Source organism: Paroedura picta, chromosome 3 (genome assembly GCF_049243985.1).
Source record: "Paroedura picta isolate Pp20150507F chromosome 3, Ppicta_v3.0, whole genome shotgun sequence".
Classification (NCBI taxonomy): Eukaryota; Metazoa; Chordata; class Lepidosauria; order Squamata; family Gekkonidae; genus Paroedura; species Paroedura picta.
Genome location: NC_135371.1, coordinates 136,555,141 through 136,580,486, shown reverse-complemented (window position 1 = coordinate 136,580,486; position 25,346 = coordinate 136,555,141). Strand labels below are relative to the sequence as shown.

Sequence of the window (25,346 nt, the reverse complement as noted above, 5' to 3'; positions counted from 1 at the left end):
AGCCAGCAAAGATTTTTATGGCCAGGGCCCTTTCTATCCTCTTCAGTCGCAATACAGGCCATTTTGGGAGGCCTGGCTGGTCAGCATAACCATATGTGGCCATATCAACCAACAATTTTTTTTAATTAAAAAAAACTAAAAAATACAGTATTTGCTGGCATATAAGACTACTTCCCCCCCCCTGAAAAACATGGCGCCAAGTGGGGGGGGGGTCGTCCTATCCGCTGGGTGCACTTCAGTTGGGATAGACATAGCTGCCCATAGTGGCCCATAGTACTGTAATGTAATGTAACAAACTCTATATTTTGAGTGGAAAGTTTGGGGGGTCGTCTTATACGCCCAGTCGTCTTATACGCCAGCAAATACGGTATATAAAAATTCATTCATTCCTACCCAATCAGTGAAACCCTGCTGGGACCATCAAAAAACCACAGGCTTTCATGAAACCCATGTTGAAGAAGCCTGGTCTATGACAGCAAGAAAATAGGGTTTTTAAACAGGTCTACAACTTGGCAAGGTACCATCTCTATCACTGATTTAACCTCAAAAGTTCACAGAAACAGGCCTCTCATCAGTAATGAGAAGAGAAAAGGTATGAAAGGGACATGGGCTTGCTCCCTCTCTCAAACACAAATCGAGCTTTATTTTAACTTGTGGACATAAGTTTATAGGAGAGCCGGCTTGGAATAGTGGTTAGGAGTGTGGACTTCTAATCTGGCGAGCCAGGATATAGTCTGCACAGGGCTTTTTACCCACTCCCAGATTGACTATATCCCTGCAGTCTACACTGAATTCGATTTGCATTTTGATTTTAGGCACTTTAAATTTTCCCTCTTCAACAAGCGTGATTGATTCATGATGACCCTACCTTTCCTCCGTGACATCCTGGAGTGGATATAAGCCTCAATATTTCAAAAAACGCCATGAGTAAATGGACAGCTCTCTGCTGTTTCTGAATTAACTCTGCCTGTGCCTCCAACACTGTAACAAAGAAGTTTTACCTGACTGAGAGAGTCTTGATATCACTGCTCAGTTAGAACAGTTTTATCAGTGCCCTGGCGAGCCCAAGGTCACCCAGCTGGCCGCAGAATTGGACCCGGCATGCCAGTACACTAAATCTGCCTGGGATTATTCCTGGTGTGCAATGCAGGTCTGGCCCCTTCTCTTTTTTCTTTTTGTCCTGGCGCACCCATTCTTTATAAATAGGTGGGGTGAGTGCAGGTGTAGTTCCACCCCTCACTGCCTCTCTACTCACATATCCCTGGGACCAAGTTGCTACCCCATGGTTGGTTAGTTCCCCCATGTCCATCACAGCACCTGTAGTGTTTTGTCACTTAACATGCTTCCACATGGGATCTGAACCTGAGTTTCCCAAATCCTAGTCCAATGTTCTAATCAGTACACCACAGCAACTCTATACGTTGGAAATGTTTTCTGATTCTTCCCCCCTTCGGCTCAGGTGACTTAATAGAGTGTAGTTCATTGTGCCTTTTGCTGCTAGAATCTTGCCTTACCTGAGGATGGGGGAACAAAGAATGATCCCTCTGGTGTGCATGTTCTTGCTAAACATGTTCTCTCTTTGACACAGTCTCTTCAGAGCTGCCCCTCTGGTGCCTCCCTAGTCCTAAAGAAGCTTTTCAGCAGCCTTGCCACAATGGAATCCAATTCTTAAATCCCTCTCTATTCTGCCACCTCCTGTGTTAACTCCTATCCTGCTCACCCTGCGGCAAAAGCTAGTGAATGTGTCACAAAGATAACGCTAGTCAAACGAGCGAATCTGGAAAGGGAAACCCTGTACGAGATCCAACTGGGCTAATGTGGGGTACCGCATATACTTAGCGAAGTTTGCTTTGTCTCCCTTTAGGGCAGGGAAGTCTTAGCGTCTGCCTGTTTTGCTGCTCTGGTAGGTATCAAACATCAAACTCTGGCCTGTGGTGTTTTTATCATCTCTCCCTATGAATGGCACATGCCAGAAGAGCTTTAGGTAACGTTTCAGTGCTTTCACAACCTTTCTCTTTTTTTCCTGTGGCCTGCCAGTAGTGATAACTCCTTCACGCGTCTCTATTGACTAGGCACAGAAATGCTGCAAGGGGCCTTCCTGAATTCCTACTACACACAGCAGGGAGGTGCTTCATAGGGGTTGCTAGGCTTGGGGGGATGGGCTTTTGGAGCAGCGTGTGCCTTCTTTATGCAAATGCTTTGTTCTTTGAGGCATTTCCTCTGTAGCCCACAGGGTGCTGCCTTCACAGGCCAACATGAATGCCTAAGAAAAAGCTGTAAAAATAAACTGCGTATATCCCATTTTCAACATTGTTTGCTGCTTTTATGGCCATGGTAGGAGGGAAGTGGTAGTCTGTGAAATATTACAGGCTACGATTGCACTGGAACATGTTTATTAATCCACCACATTTGTCTCACACTTACTATAGATATAGGTAATCTACTCATAACTGTCTCAAAAACATTTTCCTGCCATTTCTTTTTATTAATTTGATGTTTGTATAAACCTGGATATCTTAGTGTGCATCCAACTATGTGTACATTGGCTCTGTTGGTGTCATCAGTATCGTTATATGTAATAATGGACTATATGAGCTCCTTTGCCAGGCATTCAACTGAGACTGACAGGGTTGACACCATTTAACTGCCCCCCGGACATACATACATACATACATTCATTTCATTTCATTCATTCATTCATTCATTCATTCAAGGATCAGGGCAGTTTACATGAAATGGGAACAATACAATTAACTCAGTTTATGGTAATGTGGTAACAACAGTAACAATAACAACAATATAATGATAATAACAAACATTGTGGAATGGTAGAATACTAGAAACATGGATTAACTCGTACTGAGGACCAGTGGGTTGGGCGAATTTGTAGTGGTTGTCATAGGAGGAAGGCTTGGGGGCCAGTGGGAAGCAGTGGTTCAGAATGACCTCAACCAAATGCCTGGTGGAGGATCTCCCTTTTGCAGGTCCTGTGGAATTGTCCCTGTTCCATCAGTGCCCTGATCTGTTCTGGGAGCTTGTTCCACCAGGTGGAGGTCAGGATGGAGAAAGCTCTGGCCCTGGTTGAGGTCAGGTGGGTTTTTTGGGGGCCAGGGACTACTTGGAAGTTGGAGGTGGTAGAGTGCAAGGCTCTTTGAGATGTGTAGGTAGAGAGGCGATCCCTTAGGTATACTGGGCCCAGAACATGTGTGGCCTTAAAGGTGATAACCAAAACCTGAAGCCTCATACAGAATTCGACCAGAAGCCAGCACAGCTGCTGGAGGATGGGCTGGATGTGGGACCTCTGAGGTGTTGCTGTGAGGACCCTGGCAGCTGCGTTCTGGACCAGTTGTAGTTTCTGGATTAAGGATAATGGCAGGCCAGTGTAAAGTGAGTTGCAGTCTAGGGGTGACCGTTGTGTGGATCACCTTGGCTAGGTGCTCTGGGGCCAAATATGGCGCTAGTAGTTTGGCTTGGCAAGAGCCTCTTGTGGCGCAGAGTGGTAAGGCAGCTGTCTGAAAGCTTTGCCCATGAGGCTGGGAGTTCAATCCCAGCAGCCGGCTCAAGGTTGACTCAGCCTTCCATCCTTCCGAGGTCGGTAAAATGAGTACCCAGCTTGCTGGGGGGTAAACGGTAATGACTGGGGAAGGCACTGGCAAACCACCCCGTATTGAGTCTGCCATGAAAACGCTGGAGGGCGTCACCCCAAGGGTCAGACATGACCCGGTGCTTGCACAGGGGATACCTTTACCTTTACCTAGTTTGGCTTGGCAAAGATGGTAAAATGTCAGCCATATTACCGATGTGATCTGAGCCTCCATCACCGACATCCTCCACATCCTGAACCCAACTGACCCCCCCACGGATTCCATTTGAAAAGTTATATTGTATTGCTAATTGTAATGCTATTGTTGATCAAACTGATTCATACTGTTAATGTTCTGATTATTGTTATTATGGTTATAATGTACTCCCCCATGTTTTATGTAAACTGCCCTGAGCCTTATGGGAGGGTGGTATAGAAATATAGTAAACAAATAAATCTATAAATAAAATGTCTACAGCAGGGTCCCCAACCTTTTGATGGTCGAGGGCCATCTCCGGGGGTGGGGAAGAGCCAGTGGCCCGGGCGCCACGCATGCACGTTAGTGCCCCCTGGTGGTGAAAATGCGCATTGCTGTGGGGGAGGGGGGGAGAGGCAGGTTGATGACCCCCGGTCTACAGTACTGGGAAGACTGCAGGGAGATGCATTACTGTTAGAGGGCTGCTAGTTTAGGCTGCCAACCTGTATGTTGTGACTGGAGATTTCCCTACTATTACAATTGATTTCCAGGTCAATTCATCTGCAGAAAATGGCTGCTTTGGAAGGTGGACTCTGTGCGATATCATTGGTAGTCTGGCTTATGCCCAAGGCAAACAATCAATTGCTGAAATCTTTTCCAGGTTCCCTTAGCACAGAGTGCAGATAATGAACACGCTGTGAACCCCCTGACCGGACGGACCCATGTGTGTCTTCTCCCCATGCTAATTCTTACCAGGGTGCGCAGACGTATCAACCTCCCACAAGGAAGTGTCGTCCTGATAGCTGATTAGGAGCATGCAGGCTGTGGGCTCTACAGTAGCTCACCTGGCAATTAAGGATCCCTTCCACCTTCTGGCTACACTGGATCTTCTCTATCAGGATTATCTCATAATTCTTAAATTCAGTTTGGCCTATTATGGTTGTTTGGAGACCAAATGGACTAAACTCCCAAGATGATTTATTACAAGGTTACATATACCTATTGGTGGCTAGAGGGAAGGCTGCCAGTGAGAAGTACGAGTATACTTGGTAGAACTCCACCAGGTGGTATAGGAGAACAAAGGGACTGCAGTGGACTACTAAAATAGAGATACACTGACCTCTTACAGGAGGAATCAGATTGGCCTCCATGCCATGGACACAGGAAGTGGTTGTTGCAAAATGCCATCAAAGAGTGCAGGGAGGAGGTTGGCTCATCTTCTCTCCATAGTGCGGTCTCCTAAGGGGGTGGCAGTCAAAGGATCTCCAGTCCACCACAGATCTCCTACATGCAGGGTTCTTAAATGCTCTGATTAGGTTTCCTTTGAATCCATCTTCATCTTTAGTCTGAAATGGCTACTCTTGAAGACCATTTTTCTTGCGGCAGTTGCCTCAATCAGACAGGTATTGGGAATAGGAGTGTTCTCAAGCAACCAGTTTCTTGCATCCTTTGTAACGCCTAGGTGGTTGTCTATGGGACGTCCTTTCTGTCCTAGGCTGAATTCAGGTATCCACAACCTTTCAGGTATCCACAACCACTCACAGGTATCCACAACCTTTCTTCCCACATTTTGTCTTAACCCAAAGCATCAGTTGGCAAGGGTTTGGCACTCCGTTGAGGTAAGTAGAGCCTCAAAAGTCTTCCTGCCGTGAACAACTGAGTTACATAAGACAGGACACACCTTGGAACTCACACCAGTCTAAATAAGGGTGTGAGAACATTCAGACCCACCAGTGGAAAATGCTGGAAGAGTTGGATTGCAGAGGCCTTCAAAACCTCTGGTGTTTCCGGCCCGCCAGGGATTATGGTATATGCCCTTAGTAGCTCAGAGGCTGCTGCAGCCTTTAACAGCCTGGTCAATCTGAAGCAACAGCATAGAATGCCAGCATTTGTGCTTAATTTTATGTGTGAAAGCTTTCCTAGGTCATAGCTCACTTAGTCAGATATCAGGTATCTAATAAAGTGAACTTTCAGTCTTGAAAGGTTTTACACCTGGAAAATTCAGCTTTTGGGGGTAGGCAGTTGATATATAGTGACTGCCCACTAGGAGGCATGAGACTAGATGATTGGATCCCACTCCTTCATCTTTTAAAGAGGCTCAACAGAATGTTGTTTATCAGATATTGTTATTTATTTCTGTGCCATGAAGAGCTTCAGCTGCCTGCTTCCACATATTAAGCTGCTGTTCAAGAAGCCAAAAACATTTTTCTCTAGGATGGTGGTATAAAAGACTTCGCTCCCCAAACTCAGCACTGGAATGCCTCACCTGCATAGACAAGAACTGAGTTTTTTACTCCCACTCACTTATCTAGCCCCTAATCCCTTTTGTGTGCAGGAGAAGAAAGTAGCAGTGAATGCCCTTTTAGAAATCTGTTTTTAAGTCACGGCATTATCTAAGTTTGTGACTAAATAGTTACTGGCATGTTCCTTGATTGCTGATGCTGGAGAAATCAGCTAAAATTCTTAGGGAGGGAAAAGAACTTTTGAGGGAATAAAAAGCAAAGCCTGAAAATTTAATGCAAAGCCGAGAACAGTGGTGAATATACCCTGCAAAGAATTGGGCTGTGTTGCCTTTAAAGGTGGCTGATGGAAAGAGCAGGTTGAAAAAGCAGGGAGCCTTTTGGCAAGGAGCTGAGTCATACTAAGCAGCTACTCAGCTGTGCACATCAATAGAGTCTAATGAATGGGTATAATTAGGTGGAAAGGGAATTCCAGCCAGTTGGGGGTGGTCTGTGGATTAGTTGCTATAAGCGAAAGGTTCATTCCTTAGCTTCCCTTCTTTGCCCCCCCCCCTTCTCTGTTAGTGGAATGCTGATTGTTAAATAACAGCATGTAGTTTCATTTTAGCATATTTTGAATGTGTTTTAGTGCTAGGGATGTCATTTACCCATGGGAGGCAGAAAATCTCTTAACCCCAGGTCCTGTTAGTAGCCGTCACTCCAGTGGCTGGTGGAAGAAAAAAGCTTTGTTTTAACATAGGGTTTCCAGGGATTCTTACTGGAGGGACATCACTTCCAGGTTTTCCTTGGCAGTGATGGGACACAGTTGTGCTAAGCACCCTCATATCCTTGTGCCTCTGCCTAGAATTCTGCTGCAAACGTATCTAGTGCAAGTATTTAGAATACTTTCTTGGAATTATAGGACTATATCTGCTGCTATAGGAGACTCAGGAAATTACTTAAATCAGCAAAGGAATAATCTGACTGGCTTTGGGAGGTGAACTCAAGTATCCAATCAGGATAGTTCTCAGTCCTGGTAATGGCAAGTATGTGAGTGTGGGTGAATATACGTGTACACATGCAGAGATTTCAGAGCCTGGAAGATACTCACTCGTGGTGCTTAGTTATTTATTTTAATAAAACTTTTATGGAGTACAAACCACTTTGTCAGATTCTGCCTAGTCTGGACTCCTTAGGTGCTTCTGGTGAAGTGGACTGTAGTCTACATGTGGTTAGGAAAAAAATACGTTAATCTTTAAAGTGCTACTTTATTAAGGTCCCACACTAAACATAACTCCCTTTGTAGAAATATTTTATTCACTAGGGTTGCCAGCTTTGGGTTGAAAAACACCTGGAGGTTTTGGAAGTGGAGGTCAGGTTTTGGGGGAGGGGAGGGACTTCAATAACGCCCCAGAGCACCTTCCAAAGCAGTCTTTTCTTCTTTGCTTGGAGATCAGTTGTAATCCTAGGAGATCTCCAGCCAACATCTGGAGGTTGGCAACCCTGTAAATCTCAATAGATTTCTTTTCCCTATAATGGATCTGATCTGCATCCAGAAATTTGTGGTTGTGTTTAGAAGAAAAAATTAGACCAAATTGTCTCATTCCTGGTCTGTTGGGAAACTTTATCCTGTATTACCTTCAGTGCTTTTGCATGCCTGTACTTGTGCTGTGAGTTAGGGTTGCCGTCCTCCAATTGGGCCTGGAGATCTCAAAGAATTAAGATGAATTTCCAGACTACACTGGGTTCCCCTGGAGAAAATGGCTGCTTTAGAGACTATGGCATTCGTCTCAACTGAAGTGTCCCCTGTCTCCAAACCTGCTTCTTGGAATACATGAAGTTGTTTTAGCTCCCCCCCCCCCAGACATTCCAATAATTTGTCTACCCATGAGTCTCCTGATATATGCAGTTACATAGTGTGAGCAGGGCCGTATAGTTGCCTTGTGTATACAGCTTCAGTGTTCACCGTCTACTGGAATGTTCAGGAAGCACGTTCACACATACAAAGGGTTGTACATGCATGGTAAATACACACATTACCCCTGTTTGCATGAAAGATTTGAACTTTAAAAGCGGCAAGTATTGGTGCTATTAAAGTATAGGTTGTTGTCCGTTTCATTTAGATTTTTCACTGCTGATGCAAAATGTCTTGGGCCTTCTTTGCCCATTGCACTTCTGAAGGATTCGGGGAGAAGAGAGGGTTAGTGATATTGGAGCCATTCCACTGCAGGCATTCTTATTCCCTTTCTTCCAGGTTTTAAAAGCAATTTAACCTTGCAGGAGTCCTTGAGTGCAGTTCCTGCAGCTTTTCCCATAATATAGTTCCCATCTTCTGTTTGCTGTTCTGTGGGAATAAATCTTACATTCTAGATACACAATGCATTTCACTGCTTGCTGACTTGTGGAGGATATAATGGGGGAAAAGAGGTACTGCATAGCTGAGGCTGTTGGGTAGATGTGTTCCACTCAGTGCCTTGGTTGATAGCACTCTAAGTGCAAAGTTTGAGTGAAAAAGCCCCATAACAATAGGGGACAAGCTGTTGAACTATCTCTGCTCAATCCAGGCATGGCAAGTAACCTCTGCCAGCTGAGATCAATCAAAGATGACATGGCAGACTTTTGGAGAGTTTGTGTCTCTAGGGAGGGCTAATTTTTCTGTCATCTGCTGTTGTCCCTCTGGATATGATAAAGCTCTGGACCCTTACAAAAGCAGTGGGAAGTGGGGTAAAGACATCATGGGGGAATGTACTCCTTTATTATGAGATTAATTTGTGGCCAAAGGATAAGAACAAGGCCAAAGGATAAGAACTCAATACTTAAACATAGATATCGTTATCCATAAACCAAGGTATATGTAACCTTGTAATAAAGCAGTATGCATACAAAATGTTTCCTTCCACATAATCCCTTAGCTTTGTTTAAGGTTTATTTTATTTATTTATTTATTTTGCGATTTATTGGCCACTACTATCAGCCAAACTGGCTCACAATGGCTTATGTTGTAATAAGAAAATTACAATATCCTAAAATAATAAATCCAATTTGAAACCTCAAAAATAATAACAATGATGAAATTGTCAACACAATTCCGTCCCTTGGTGGGAAATCCTCAAAAATCTTGTGCTATAACTTAATAAGGGAAGATACAGTATCTATGATGGAAACTCTTCTATAAGGGAGGGAAGGGGGAAGAAGATCTTACAGCCCTGACCAAATGCCCAGTGGAAAAGCTCCATCTTGCAGTCCCTGCACAACAGTGATCGTTCTGACAGAGCCCTCAGCTCATCCGGGAGTTCATACCACCAGGTAGGGGCCAGGACCCAAAAGGCCCTGGCTCAGGCTCTGGATGAGGCCAGACATACTTCACAGGCGAGGGACCATCAGATTGTTAGTACTTGCAGAGCGTAGGGGGATAAGCAGTCCCTAAGATCTGTAAGGCCCAGACCTTGAAGGTCAGTACCAAAACCTTGTACTGGCTAGGTATGGGCACTCCTGTGAGGAACCTAGCAGCTGCATTCTGTACCAACTGTTACTTCTGGGTCAGGCACAAGGGCAGACTCAAGTAGTGTGAGTTACAGAAGTCTAGCCTAGAGGTGACTATTGCATGTATCACTATAGCGAGGTGTTCTGGGACCAGATAGGGCTCACTTTTTGCAGATGGAAAAATGCCAGTTGGGCTACTCTGGTGACCTGTGCCTCTTGACAGGGCGGCATCAAGGATCACTCTCAGATTCCTGGCTGAAGATGAGTTCTTTAATTGCACTCCATCTAGGCAGGGGATATGTGCTTCTAGTTTGGCCTTTTATAATCCAGCCACAGGACCTCCGTGTTGGAAGGGTTGAGTTTCAGGTGACTCTGCTTGAGCCAAACCATCACTGCTTCCAAACTACCAGCAAGTATTTCTGGGTGAGAGTCAGGCTGGCCATCCACCAGGAGGAAAAACTGGATGTCATCTGTATATAGATGACAGCCCAGCCCATAGCTCTGAATCATCTGGGCCAGAGGGCACATGGCTGTTTAACAATGTGGGGGAGAGAATCACACCCTGTGGTACTCTGCAATGGAGTTGATAAGGGCACAACAAGTCCTCTCCCACTGCAACTACCTGTATCCTGTTCTGGAGAAAAGAGATCAGCCTTTTCAAGCTTGTCCCATGAATCCCATTTCTGGCGAGGCAGTAGACTAACAACTCATGGTTGACCACGCCGAATGTGGCTGAGAGATCTAACATCACAAGTAATGCCAACCCCCTCCTGTCCAGCTGTCTCCGGAAATCATCCATCAAGGCGGCCAGTGCTGTCTCCACCCCATGGCCAAGACAAAGGTTAGACTGGAAAGATTCCTCCAAGAATGCCAGGAGCTGATCTGCAGTGGCCCTTTAAATTACCTTGCTCACAAGATGCAAGACTAGGTGGTAATTGGCTAAGTCCTACAAATCATGTTATAGTTTCTTGAGCAAGGGACAGACCAGTACCTCCTTGAATGGATGATAGGGAGATATTTACAATATCGCTGGGTCCCCCTTCAATCTGCTGGTTGCTGGATCTTTGCAGCCAAGACGGACAAGGGTCTAAGAACAAGTGGATGCACTTGCTGAGCCAACAAACTTGTCTACTTTGGTTATAGGGAGCCACCTTAAGCCATCAAATACCCACTCCCATGGTAGCCAAGGGGTGTGATCTACATATTGATGACAATCCAGTTGACTATTAATCATGGCCAGGAGGTCACTGTGGAGTGATGAGACTTTATCCTCAAAAAAACTCACTAATGCCTCTCATCTCAAATCCAATTTACTAATTTTTGGCACCCTTCTTTGAGGGCAGTAAGTGATTAAAATACCCTAAATAATTGTGCCAGGCAATAGCTTGCAGATGCAATAGAGGAGGCAAAAAACTCACGTTTCGCCACCTTAACCGACATCTCATACTTCCTTATAGACATGTGATAAGATATTCATTCAGCTTTGTTGTGAGTCTTCCTCCACACTTACTTAGCAGCAAGGCTGTCTTGCAGCAGGTTACACAATAATAAAACCCCATATAAAATACATATTATTAATCCCACCATTAAAATTAAATATCCCAGTCGCAAAAACCTATTGTCCCATCCCCAGATTGACTATCTCCCTCTCTGTGCATCATGGGGGTAATCTATGGATGCCGGTGGTCCACTACCAGGCGATGGTCTTGCCCGGTGATGATTAACCTTGGAGGGCCCTTCTGATCTCCCATGCCCTGGCCTCAACCAGAGACTTGGTGGAAGAGCTCCATCTTGCACGCCCTGTGGAACTCAGGGAGCTACTGCAGGGTTCTCAGCTCTTCTGGGAGCTCATTCCACCAGGTTGGGGCCAGGACTGAAAAGGCCCTGGCCCTGGTCAAGGCCAGGCACACTTCTAGGGGGCTGGGTAGCACCAACAAGTTAGTGCCCGCAGAGCATAAAGCTTTGCGGGGGGCATAAGGCAACAGTCAATCCCTCAGATATGTGGGTCCCAGACTGCAAAGGTCTTAAGGTCAAAACTAAAACCTTGAACCTGATCTGGCTGCAACTGGCAGCCCATGTAGCTGCCTCAGCACAGGCTGGATATCGGCCCTCCAAGATGTTCCTGTGAAGACCCTGGCAGCTGCATTCTGTACCAAATGCAAGTTCCAGGTCAGAGACAAGGTTAGGCCAGCATAGAGTGAGTTACAGAAGTCAATTCTGGAATTGACTGTCTCATGGATCACGATTGCCAGGTGGTCTGCAGACAAGCAGGGCACTAGTAGCCTCACTTGGCATAGATGGTAAAATGCCTGGCGGGCTACCTTCATAACCTGAGCCTCCATAGAAAGTGACGGATCAAGGATCACCCCCAAATTTCTGGCCAGGGGCACGATGTTAAGTTGCGTCCTGGTCAGGATGGGTAAACACACTTCCTGAACTGCCCTCTTCCTAGCTATAGTAGGACCTCCATCTTGGAGGGGTTTCAGGGAACTCTGCTCGAGCCACCCAGCTACAGCTTCCAGACATCTGGCGAATGGTTCTGGGGGGGAGTCTGATAGGGAGATGGAGCTGGGTGTGATCCTCATATTGATGACAATCCAGCCTGCAACTCTGGACCGGCTGAACCAGAGGGCGCATAAAGATGTTAAAAGGGATAGCACCGCCCCTTGTGGGACCCCACAAGGGAGTCGAAAGGGGCACAACAACTCATCCCCTACTGCCACCCTCTGTATCCAGTTCTGCAGGAAGGCGAGCAGCCATTGAAGAGCTGTTCCATATATCCCTATCCTGGCGAGGCGGTAGGCCAACAACTCATGGTCAACCATATTAAATGTGACTGACAGATCTAACATCATGAGCATGGCCAAACCACCCCAGTCCAGCTGGCATCGGACATCGTCTGTCAGAATGACCAACACTGTGTCCACACTGTAGCCAGGACAGAAGCCCGAGTGGTATGGGTTGAGTGCTAAAGTTTCCTCCAAGAATGCCAGGAGCTGGTCCACAGTGGCCCTTTCAACCACCCTACCCAGAAATGCAAAATGTGAGACTAGGTGGTAGCTGGCCAGGTTCTGCGGATCAAGCAACAGTTTCTTTAGTAAAGGATGAACTACTGCCTCTTTCAGTATCTCAGGGAACTCCCCAGAACACAGGAAGAGATTTATAATATCCCTGAGTGGGCATCCTATCCACTGGCTGCCCTCCTTGAGCAGCCAAGATGGTCAGGGATCTAGGGGATAGGTGGTTGCCCTCACAATACCAGCAACGTGTCCACTTTGATTAACAAGAGTCATCTGAAACCATTAAATGTCACATCCAAAGATGGGCCATTCTTGAATCAACAATACAAACATTGCAATTTTGATTGCTTGGTCAGCTGGGTCCCATTCCAACAACAGTGTAGTAGCCAAATGCAAGATCATATCTTTAGAAATAAAGATCAGACAGAGTTACAGAACTGGTATGAGTGTGCTGGAAAGCAGTTTAATGAAACCTTTTGTGTAATGCTATAACTGACTGATTTTGGTTAAAGTGATAATTGTTATCGTGTGTATGAAAACTGGGTCTAGAATTCCTTTCCTCCTTTTATTTCAGGTGGAGCAACCTGATGGCTCTCCTTTCTTGCACAGATCATTTATAGCTTCACTGGATCTTTACATCTATTAGAAGTGACACAGCCCCTTGGTAGTCCAGGTAAGAATCTTAGCTGGATAGAGATCCTAGAAATATCTACAGCTGGGAAGAGGGGTGAAATCTTACAGTGATCCCCCAATCTCAGACCTTCATGCTAGTGCTACGAAAATTTATAGAGAGAAAAAAAATGATCGCATCTTTCCACCAGGGGTATGATTGAGGCCAGAACAAGCAAATAAAATCGTATGGGCCTCTCTCCTTCCTATCCAGAATAGAATCCCATCAGTGAAAACTGAATATACGGGAAAATAGTGGGCATATTGGTGTATTTCGTATATTTATTGTTTTGTTGTAATTTAAACTGATTTTAACATGATGTAAACCACCCCGAGTCTGGCTACAGAGAGGGGTACTATATAAATTTAATAATAATAAAATAAATTAAATAACTGATCATTTGGAAACGTCTGTGGGATTTGCCAAAAAATCCTATTTTCTTTGTGATATATCCACATCTACCTTAAAGCTTACCCTACTGCCTCCCTTGAGGATTATACAGTTCTCACTTGATCCCTTCCCAAGTGTTTCAGATGAGTGTTATTGGACAACTTCCTCTACTTTTCCTTGGGGCACTCTTTCAATTTCTATTAAGTGAACAAATAGAATTTGCCTTGTAATGTGTGAACGCCAAGGCTTGGTAACATATATACCTTTAAAACATATGCCATAGGAAAGCTCACAAAGAAAACCTGCAGATGACAGCCCTCACATACATACCAGGGTTGCCAATCAGTTGTCATGACAAATCTCCAATGACCAATCTATCTTCCTTCATAAATCTGTCTAGTTCTTTCTTATATTCTTTTAAGTTGGTGGCCAACACTGCATGTTATGGCAAGGAGTTCTGCATGTCAACTACCCACTGTATTACGTAGTCACTGTTTATAGTTTATTGTTTTGTCTGTCTTGAATCTTCTACCAGTATCATTAGGTGGCCTAGAGTTCTATTTTTTGACAGAGGAAAAAATTCTCTGCCCCCTTTTTCTTCACCACACAAACGTGTAGATCTTGATTATGTCAACTCCAACAGTTGTCCTTTTTCTAAACTCAGAAGTAGAGATGGGCATGAACTGGTTGACAAACTAAACTTTATCATGAGTTTTGGCTTATTCAGGATTTGTGAACTGAAGTTTCTGAACTGAAGAACCATGGCAGACTTTCCTGAATTTTGGCAAGTCTTCACACTATTCAGGAGGGGAGTGTACAAATCTTCTCCTCCTCCTCCTCTTCCTCTTCCTCCTCCTCCTCCTCCTTCTTCTTATTGTTATCTTATCCATTGGGTGCCTCTTAATAATTGTGAAACAGCCTTGGGGAATGAACGGTCTGGCCTTTCCAGAGCCAATCAGGGTGCACCCAGCTGCACCCTGATTGGCCCTACCCCTACAGATCCCGCCCTCTCTCATCAAGCCCTCACCCCTTGCTTCACAGATGTGCCTGGCTCTACCTCTCCACTTGCAGGGCCACAGGTGAGAGGCCGCAGGGGAGGGGGTGCTTCCCAAAGGTCTGGAAAGCACACCTTTCCTGCGAGGCCCCAGATGTACTTGCCAGGCCCCCAGGAAACCATCCAGCCACAGGGGGGGGAGCGCTTCTCAAAGGGCTGAAAAGCATACCTAGGGCCTCACTGAGGCCCCAAGTGTGCTTTCCAGGCCCCTGGGAAGCCTTCCGGCCGTGGGGGGGGGGCAGCGCTTCCCAAAGGCCTGGAAAGCGCTTCCCAGAGGCCTGGTGTGCTTGCCAGGCCTCCGGAAAGTCATCAGGCCATGGGGGGTGCTTCCTGGGGGCCTGGCATAAAGGAGGGGGTGGAATACCCCCTGGGAGGTACTTCATTCCCATATTTAATCCTCGGATATGCAAGGGTTTAAACTTTAAATAGATCATGAGATTATATGAATGGGTTCTGCTTGGGAACTGGCATATCTGTTGGTGTAGGCTCATGGTTTGGTTTGTGGTTCATGCCCGTCCATACTTCTCACAGTCCCTCAGTTCTGAGTCAACATGTATTAGGGCAGAAGGAAATAAAGAAGAGATTATGTCAGTTGAAGAAGTTAGGTGGGGATGTTATTGGACTGTGATGTTGTCTAGCTCTTGACCATTTGAAGATTTTGTGAGGATTGCAGCCTTCAAACATACAGTTGCATTTCTGTTAACTGGGGGATCTTCTAACAACTAATGCTATTTCTGTTCTTCAGCAACATGTCTAATCCTTTCTGGATCTTAGTTTCACTGCTGACCTTTATTTCATGAACTCTTAATAGCCACTCAAGAGCCCACAATTATGCTATATATAAGTTAATTTACCATTAGACAAAGTGAAGATTTTCACAGTGTAAAATGAATTCTAGGGAAAGTTTAAACAAAGAAGGGTGTAACTGTCAATGGATTTGTATGCACAACCTTTATATTAAATAGATGAGAAAATGTATGACTTTGAAGATTTTAAACTATTTGAAAGAGAACGATGTGCAAATGATGAATATGTCTTTGCAAAAAAAGTATAACCTTTTAATGAAATAGGACACCGAAGATGAAAAGGGAAAGAGTGTATGACAAAGTGGCACAGGAATTTTGATTATGACATACAAATGGAACAATGGGAAGGAAAGTGGTTGAAGGGAATTAAATTTACATTACGTTCTAAGTTTAAGGAGAATTATTATGATGACTAGAGGCAAAGCCTGTTTCACCCAGGAATACAACGGGGTTAGCACATACTACTGCACTGTGACCTTCCTGGGTAATGACCCTCCTTCCTGCACTCCCCACTCAATCTTGAGATCCAGTGTGGTGAAGGGGTTAAAGAGTAGCAGATTCTGATCTCAAGAACTGGATTTAATTCCCGACTCTTCCTCCGTGTGCTGCCAGCTGGGTTGCCAACTTCCAGGTCGGGCCTGGAAACCTTCAGGAAGATGAAAGAGAGAAAGACAGGATGATAGAGAGAGAAAGAGACAGAGAAAAATACAGAGAAAAAAGAGAGAAAGCCATGGGGGATGGGCTGCCTCCTTCCCCATCTCACAGAGCAGGGCAGGCAGGGGAGGCCATGTGTGTGGAATTCTAGAAATTAGAACCCTTAGTTCAGTTAATTCTCCTGAATTTATTTTTCAATGGAAACTCTCAGTGTAAGCAGAAAACAGTGGTGAACTTCCTTATTATAGCAACAAGAGTGATAATTGAAACAGATTGAGAAAATGCAGATAATATCTCATTTGATAAATTGCAAAATCAAATAAGGCAGTTTATGATTTTGGAAAAATTAAGCAGTAAGATTAAGGTATTTCAAGGGGGGAAACTATGAAGAGTTCAATAAAATTTGGATTAAGTTGGCAAATAAGGAATTTTTCAGAATGTAATATAAGTTAAATGATATTGTAATGGAGGTTGTGCTATAACGAGTGATGGATTGTATGGTAACAGAAATCAAAATGAAGTTTCAGACTATATTCTTTTTAGTCTTTCTTGTGTTCTTTCTGCTGTATTGTCTTTAGTTTTATATGCTATTTCTTTTCTTGAAATAAAATTAAATTATTGATTTAAAAAATTGGGGGATACAAATTCATGCATATATATCATGCTTTCTCAGCAGGGGTTTCTCAGCAGTCCTGGAAGGGTTTCACCAATTGGGTGGGAGTTAATTATTTTTTTTCTATTATTTATTTATTTTTTTAATTGGGTGATATCACCATATATTATTATGTTGGCCTGTGCCCCCCAATAGTCAATAATGGCCATGTGGGGGTGGAGAGGGGAGGAGGCCCAATCATAAAAATCATTGATGACCAAGGCTCATCACACCTTGTAGCGACTGGAGTGCAGAGAGGTAAGTACCGTATATACACATAAGTTGATCCGCATATAAGCCGAGGCACCTAATTACACCACAAAATGCTGGAAAAAATTATCAACTCACATATAAGCTGAGGGTGGTGTTTGGATAGGTTTTTCTCCTTTCCTCCCCTCCCCCCTGTTTTGGGCAGGATTTTTTCCCCTTTTCTTCCCACCCTCCTCTTCCCTCCTCTTTCCCTCTGACCCCTCTTGCCTTTATTCCTTGCTCTAGGGGCGTTTCCTCCTTCTGCTCTTTGCTCTCCCTCTGTGGCAGAGGATTCAGAGCTTCCTGCAGAGCTTCCTGCAAAATGTGATAGCCTCGTGCTATGGCAGGGGTGGAGACTGCTCTTTCCCTCCCAGGCTTGATGCGTCTCTGCTGTTCCTGCCTTTGCTTCTTTGGGCAAGTATACTTGTCTCCCATCCCCACCCTCCTGTCTTGTCTGGAAGCTGGTTTTGTAATACCAACATATAAGCCGAGGGGGACTTTTTCAGCTTTAAAAAAGGGCTGGAAAACTCGGCTTATATGCAAGTATATACGGTACTCTAATTTTAACTTTATTGCATGGGGGGGTAGCAGGGAGTGATGCAGTGGCAGGTGGCTGCCCCAGCCCACTTCTAGGCCCAGCAGAATAGGTTGCTGAAGGAGCATGATGTCACATCCAGAGGGAGTCTCTGGGTGATGTTACTCCTGGTGACATTTGACTTCCAGGGGCATGGCAGGGGTGTGTATGGCCTGCTGACATCACTTCTGGGTTTTCTCAAAGGCTAAAGAATGTTTCAGGGGTTCCTTAATAGTAAAACGTTTGAGAAAGGCTGATCATACAAAAGATTCTTAAGACTAACCTACAAATGAAACCAGAAGTATTTTTGCTTGATATATAGAAATTTAGAAAAAATCATCGGAGTCTGCTTTTATATATGATAACAGCTGTGCAATTACTGTATGTTCAAAACTGGAAAACAACAAATATATCTATTATAGAATAGAGGACTGGCTGATAAAAATGAAAGATTTTGCAGAAATGGCTAAATTTACATCATTGGTTAGAGAAAAATCAACAATTTCTTGTACTACTAACTAGAAACTTCTTATAGACTTCTTGCAATACAGAGATAAAAATGATTTTATGACTTGTGGCTTCAGAGATTAAAGTTGAAATAATTTCAAAGTGACATGATTTTGGGCATGGCTGACTGGAAACTCAAAAATTTATTGTAACGAGACTGTTCTTTGTTCTTTCTTTTTCCCTTTTTATTTTCTCTTTTCTTCTTTTGTCTGTATTGGAACAACTAATAAAAATAATAGTATTAACAGATTTTCACACTACCACTCTAAACTAAATGTTATGTATTGTTGACCCAGTTTTGAGTCAAGCAATATAGGGATGGGGGTTTCATACAGCAAATTTCCTTTTGTAAATGAGCTGCCTCTGAAGTGCCTTGGTAATCTCAAATAGTGGCACTTTTCCTCCCACGCACACTTTTGGGTGATCTTCCTTGGAGTACAACAGCGCTAAATCTATATGGCACTGAATATTGACTCAATGGAGTAAAATAAAATCAGAGTCCAGTGGCACCTTTAATACCAACAAAGATTTATTCAAGGCATGAGCTTTCGAGTGCAAGCACTCTTCATCTTCTTTCATGACAAGGAATATATAGCAAAAATCAATTCTGTTACATCAGTAGACTGTGTCATAATCAAATACAGCCAATGAGGCACCCAGATGGTAGTGATTATAGTACTGGAATTCTTTATTGGTTTGGTGCTATAGGGCTAAACCTAGAACATTTTAAAAGTCCATAAAAGATCACACTGTGAACAAGAACAGGGGTGGGGAAACAACGTTGTAGAAAGTACGTACTATGGACATTTGAAACAGCAGATCAGAAGCTCAATGAAGGGTTAGAAAATGGAAGAAAACAGTTTCCCTCAGAAGTAAAGTCAACCAGACTTTACTAACCTGATGCAAATAGGTTTGCATAAACAGGTAAATAAATTCCACTATCAGACAGTTACTAAAATGAGTCTGTCTGAAATGACAGGAAAAAATGCATTAGCAACCAGTTACTCAAATGGAATACAAGGGCTGTTGGAAAATGGCCAGGATGTCTTTTTCTTATAGTTCCATTCCAGCGTTGCCCTTTGTGGAAGCAATCCCTCATTAAGCATTCCTATTCTAAACTGACATTTAAAATTTTTAATTTTATTTCTTTTTAAATTAAAAAAATCTTTACTGTTCATTTTATTTTTTTTATTAGAGAGAAACTAAGCTTCATTTGTTGTACAGGTGGTTCTATATACCGCTTTGCCTACTGTGCTTGCCTGTTGATGTACAACTTACTTGCAAGGAGATGTGTGTGCCTGCCCATGGCATGTCACTTCTTGACATTCTGAGCTAATCTCCCATCATAATCTAGTGTGTAGGAATGGGCAGGGATATGCAGCTACAGAAAAGGCTTGGTTGTGCATGTCACGGTTAGTGGAGAGCAGGTTTTGCTTACATTCTAGAAATGTGCTTGGATTCCTTATATTTCTGCCAATATAAGTGAATGGCGGCCATTTTTTCCTATAGGAAAAATGACTTTGCCGACAGTGCTGTAGCCTGGATGAGAAATGAGCATCTAACCTTTCTTCCCATGGATGACCTGCTGTCATCTTGACTGTGTGCCTTTGCATGGAGAACATAGTGACTTGCACCCACCCCTTTCTGTGGAGTCTCCCTGCAATTCACAGAGCCTCCTCCAGCATGCACACCCCATGTCATATTGGTGGGCATTTTGCTAGCCCTCAAAAGTCCTTCACAGCTTGCAGTTACTGAACATGACATGGGTACTTGAATAGGACACTGAACTGGTCAATTACGGAGGTATGGTATTTTGAAGGAAACCTCTATGCACCTTCAGTGATTCAAAGAAGGCACTGCTGAAGTCCCAGGAACTAAATCCATGTCTTGTGGAAGGCCAGAAAAGAGGGTTACTTCTGTTCGGAGTAAGAGAGCCGATACCTAGTAGAGGGCAAATGGAAGTTCAAGAAAGAGGATGCTGATTTGCTTAACATAGTTTAATTGCCATGCTGTAGGTATCCCAAATTGCCATTGAAGTTGTGCTGGTTTTGATGTGCAGTGTCAGTGGCATTTTTTAATATCTAAAAAGTGCCTGGCAGTTATATTATTAACATTCTTCCAGATGTTTACCTGAAAATTCTTTTAAATTAATTGCATCCTGTTGGCTCTGGTCCTACTTTCTGGGGCAACAGAAAACAACTCTGCTCCATCTTCTATATGGCAGCCTTTCAAGTACTTGAATACGGCTATCATATCACCACTTAGTCGTCTTCTCTCCAGGCTATACAGACCAAGGTCTCTCAACCTTTCCTCTTATGTCTTGGTCTCCAAACCGCTCACCATTTTCATTGCCCTTCTCTGGACACACTCCTTAATTGTGATGCCCAAAACCGGACACAGTATTCTAAGTGAGGTCTAAGCAGAGCAGTAAAAATGGGTAACATCACCTCACACGATCTGGACACTATAGTTATTTTGATACAGCCCAGTTTTCCAGCCTGTCAAGATCATCCTATATCCTGATTCTGTTTTTTGCTGTTTGGTAACTCCCCCCCCCACCCAGTTTAGTAAATTTAATAAGCACCCCCTCTGAAAATTTAATAAGCACCCCCTCTGTTCCTTCATTCAAATCATTTATGGATATGTTGAACAACACAGGGCCCAGGACAGGTCTCTTAGATACTCCACTTGTCAGTCCTCTCCAAGAGGTTGATAAACCATTAGCAAGCACCCATTGGGTGCCATCTGTCAATCAGCTATCAATCCACCTAATACTAGTAAGATCCATACCTCATTTTACCAACTTGTCAACAAGAACCTGAACTCTTACTGTGGGAGGCTGCTCTTACTGTGCAGTGCTGGGAGTTGGGGGTAGGTCCTCCCAGGAGCTCTTGGGGTGGCTGGCAGGCCAAGGTGGAGGCTGCAAGGACTTGTGGCTCACACAGAGGGCTAGAAGAGCCTCTGATTGGCCCTCAGTAAGAAAAGAGACCCTCCCAGTGAGGGCCAATCAGAGGTCCTGTGGCACTTACTGACATAGCGCCAGCTTCTCTGAGTGGCCTTCAAGGGGTAGGGTCCTCCCCACAAGGGCAAATCAGAGGGCCAGCACATCATCAGGGTGCATGGTTATGATTTTATGTATATAGGTATGATATGATAGATATTTCTGAAATGAGTCACCTGTTCATACATACACAATGAGTAACATAAAAGCAAGAGATACAAAAGGCAGGATGATAAAAGCTTTGCTACTGTTCTGACCAAGCAGTGATGTCAGGGCTCTCTCGGCCTCACCTCCCTCGCAGGGTGTCTATTGTGGGGGGAGGAGAAGGAGGACAGGTGTGGGCCACTTTGGGACTCCTTCGGGTAGAGAAAAGTGGCATATAGGAGCCAACTCTTCAGTAATATCAGGGCTCACATGGCCTCACCTCCCTTGTTGGGTGTCTGTTGTGGGGAGAGGAAAGGGAAGGCAAATGTGGGCCACTTTGGGACTTCTTCAGGTGGAGAAAGGCGGCATATAAGAACCAACTCTTCTTCTTCTACCTCCAAATTATTAATGTTAATATTATTATTGTGGTGGTTATCTATATGTTATGGAAAAACTAAGTTCCATGTATTGTTCTACGTTTTATGTAAACTGCCCTGAGCCTCAGGGGAGGGTGGCATATGAATACTGCCACTGGAACAATTATCTGGGCTTAAACCATTTTCTCTTTGCATGCAAGCATTGAGGTTTCTCCAAGGCTAGGCTTCCTCTGCCATTATGTCCACCCTGTATCATGGAAAGCTCCTGCCATTAGTGATTGGTGGCCCTTGAGGCCTAGAAGAAGAAGAGTTGGTTTTTATACTCTGCTTTTCACTGCCCCTAAGGAATCTCAAAGCAGCTTACAATTGCCTTCTCTTCTTCTCCCCACACCAGGACAGCCTTTGAGATAGGTGAGGCTGAGATAGCTCAAACAGGACTACTTGGTCAGAGCAACACTATCAGGGCTATGATGAGCCTAAGAACTTCCAGTTTAAGGTAGGATTTTGGGGTGCTTTGTACATGGATGGTAGAATGAGGACCTGAGGGGTCAGCAATGCCAGGAGAGAACACAATGTAATTTGGTGTCTGCAAGCATACTCCCTGTCATCCCTAAATCCTTCCGGGAAAGAAACTCTCTTAAAAAGAAGAACTGGCAAAAGGCAGCCGAGCAGCATCCAAGAGGGGAGCCCTCAAGGTACTTTTGTTCCAGTGAGTAGGAGTCTTTAGATCCGCTTAGACATTAAAGGCAACACAGTTCCATTCCCAAAGTTTCAGCTGAAAGGGAGAGGGAGAAATGTGGCTGCAAAGGAAGGAAGGGAGGTCATTAAAAATGGCATCTAGAAACCAGCCTTTCTTCTCCCTCTCTCCATCTAGCCCCAGGAAATAAATTGGGTCAGACTTGAAAGTGAGTTGCCTTGCTGTGGATTTAATTTTAGCTCTTGCAGACTAGTTACCATATCGTAAATGCCAGGTGATTTTTAGGAAACATGCCCAGCGAGGCTTAGCTGCTGTGTAACAAGATTTCTGTCTTTTTTCTTCGGTAGCATGCTTTCAGTAAGCAATTGTGGGTTAGTCTGCAGCAAGGATAAAGGGAAGCAGCTAGCCCTGTGTCAGTTGTTTAGCTTTTGAGTGAAGTGCAAGTACTGTCATACGTGTTCCCTATGGATGCAGGATCCTTTTTACTTGGAGAAGGGGATGAAAAAGAACGGGTGTACAGGCATTCTTATCGGCCCACTTGCAGACAGCACTAGCTGCAAGCTTCCGTTTGATTCTCAGGGGCCTTTTCATCATGATGATCTTTACAGACTAGGGATGCCAGTCCCCATGTGGTCCCTGGAGATCCCTGGGAATTACAGCTCATCTCTGGGTTACAGAGATCAGTTCCTGTGGAGAAAATGTCTGGTTTGTAGAGCGAATGCCTTGGCACTGTACCCCACAGAGGTCCCCATCCCCTCCAGGCTGCATCACCAAATCCTCAAGAGTTTCCCAACCTGGACCTGGCAACCCTGTCCCCCACCCCCCTGCCAGTAGCCAGGGGGATTTGGCAACCCTTGTCACAAACATAAGAAATAAGGCAATGGTTCAGACCTCTGGTTCACACAGAACAGTGTTCCTTATTGAGAAATCTGTGGTGGGGCAGGCTTCCATGTTTGGGAGGAGCTCCTCTAGGCAAGCAAGGTCAATCTTGCAATCCCTGAGGGGGGAGGGGCTTCTCTTACAGAACCCAGACTTTGACCCTTCCTGAAGTCAAAAGACAAAAGTCGTTTTCTGTATTCCAAGGATCACTGCAATTCTGAGACTTTCCTTGTTCCCTACCTAACTTTTGTTACTGACTTTGGAGATTGTCTGGGAAAGGGAAACCCCCCCCCCTTTGGTGGCTAGAGAGCAATGGACAGTCCTGCTTGAGAAGAAGGCTTCCTTCTTTTGAAGTAGAAGTGTTGGTTCTTATATGCCGCTTTTCTCTACCCAAAGAAGTCTCAAAGGGGCTTACAATTGCCTTCCCTTTCCTCTCCCCACAACAGACACCCTGTGAGGTAGGTTAGGCTGAGAGAGCCCAGAAGGCAGTCCTGGACTTCCAGCGCCATTTACTGGCTTTTAGGATAATTATCCAGGACTATTCTGCTGGATTAACTGTGGTGCTACCCTTGTACCACTTTGATAGCAGGAGTCTGGTTAAAGTGGGAAGATCTGGTTCCAGCACCTCCTTTGAATTAGCTGTCAGGGTTTTTTAGGGGGAGAATAAGGGAATACTTAAGACCATCTACAGGGGATTAAGTTAGTTAATGGTATCCCTGGTGGTGGTTTCTTGGAACCAGCTGGGGGCAGAGCTGTGAGAACTCCCTTGAGGCGGGATCTGGCCTTGCTCCAATCAGCCGGTGACATAAGACCACTGGCTGGTAGACGTGAGGTTAGGGAGGGTTTTGTTACGGGTGGGACTGGGTTGGGTGGGTTAGGGTGGGTTATTATTAGGCAGCTAGTGGGATTGTTAGCGCTAGGGAATTAGTTGAGATTGTAGTCCCCTGGTAAGTACAATCTCAACTAATTGGGGGAGCCCAATCTGGGGCTGGGATCATGATCGTACTGGGTTGAGAGCGATATGGTTGGGGGAGGAGGCTGGACAAGAGAAGGCCACGGAGCACTTGGCCTCGGGCCAAGCCGTGGTTACACAGCAGAGGCTCGGGGCATGCTCACTGCCCTTCTAAATTCTGTCCCATCCCTAGATATACTGGGGAAGAGGCTAGGGTGGATCCGGTCTTGGTCTTGTGCAATGCAAGGTCAATTAACAACCAAGCCTTGAACCTGCAACAATTTTTTGCGGAGTCTGGGGCTGACCTTGCGTGCATGACCGAGACCTGGGTGCGGGGTGGCGAAACGGTCGCCTTAAAAGAACTCCCCCCCCCTGGTTTTGCAGTCCTCCACCAACCCCGGGTCCATAGTAGGGGAGGGGGGTGGCAATCTTAGTCCGGGAGGCTTTCTCCTACAGGGCTCTCCCGGCTCCTGACGTCCGGGGAGTGGAGTGTGTCTGGAGATCAGATGCTATTCCTGAAGATCTCCTGGCCCTCACCTTGAGGTTGGCAACCCAGATATGCAAAGTCCCCCCACCATGATATGCTCACATAGATTTTATGCAAGAATCAGATCTTTGCCTGGATTTCTTCATATAATGTAATGCGAGAATTGGATCTCATTCATTCATTCATTCATTCATTCATTGGATTTTTATCCTGCTGCTCTTGTCACAGCTGGCTCGTGGTGGCTCAGAACCATAAAAAACAATATAGTCAATATAGTCAATAAAACAATTCCAATACAAACATCAGTTTACAGTAAACAAAACAACATTGGTTGTTTATACTAATAAAATACATGTCACAGTCTCCAGCATTGTCATATGAATTTTGTAATGGGGAGTTGCTGTTATATAGAGGAGTGACCATTAGATGCTAACCACATTTCCTTTTCTTGTTAGATCTTTGGGAGATGTTTCAAAGTTTAGTCTCTATATCAGCAATGTATAAGAGCAGTGGGGATATGGGGACTAAGTCCTGTAACTTGGGAATATTCAGACTGGAGAAGAGGAGGTTGAGAGGGGACATGATTGCTGTCTTTAAGTATCTGAAAGGTTTTCACTTGGAGGGGGGCAGGGAAAAGTTCCTGTTGGCAGCAGAGGATAGGACCTGAAGTAATGGCTTTAAACTAAGTATAGAGTGGTAACAGCCAGATAATCAGGAAAAAAATTTTCACAGTCAGAAGTTCAGCAGTGGAA

General features: G+C 44.6%; 1 protein-coding gene across 13 annotated transcripts in view; it reads left to right on the top strand.

The window, feature by feature from the left end:
* The window catches only part of RBFOX3 (RNA binding fox-1 homolog 3), a 458,629-nt gene that overhangs the window by 144,751 nt on the left and 288,532 nt on the right, over positions 1 to 25,346 (top strand). For 8 of the 13 annotated variants that reach the window (XM_077328155.1, XM_077328150.1, XM_077328145.1 and 5 more), the window contains one exon: positions 13,076 to 13,174. The exons of 3 other annotated variants lie outside the window; for them this stretch is intronic. The gene's annotated coding sequence lies outside the window, so the exon portion shown is untranslated. Of the gene's footprint in view, positions 1 to 1,864; positions 1,904 to 13,075; positions 13,175 to 25,346 lie in introns of all 13 variants that reach the window. 2 more of the 13 variants (XM_077328151.1, XM_077328147.1) reach the window with 1 other exon arrangement.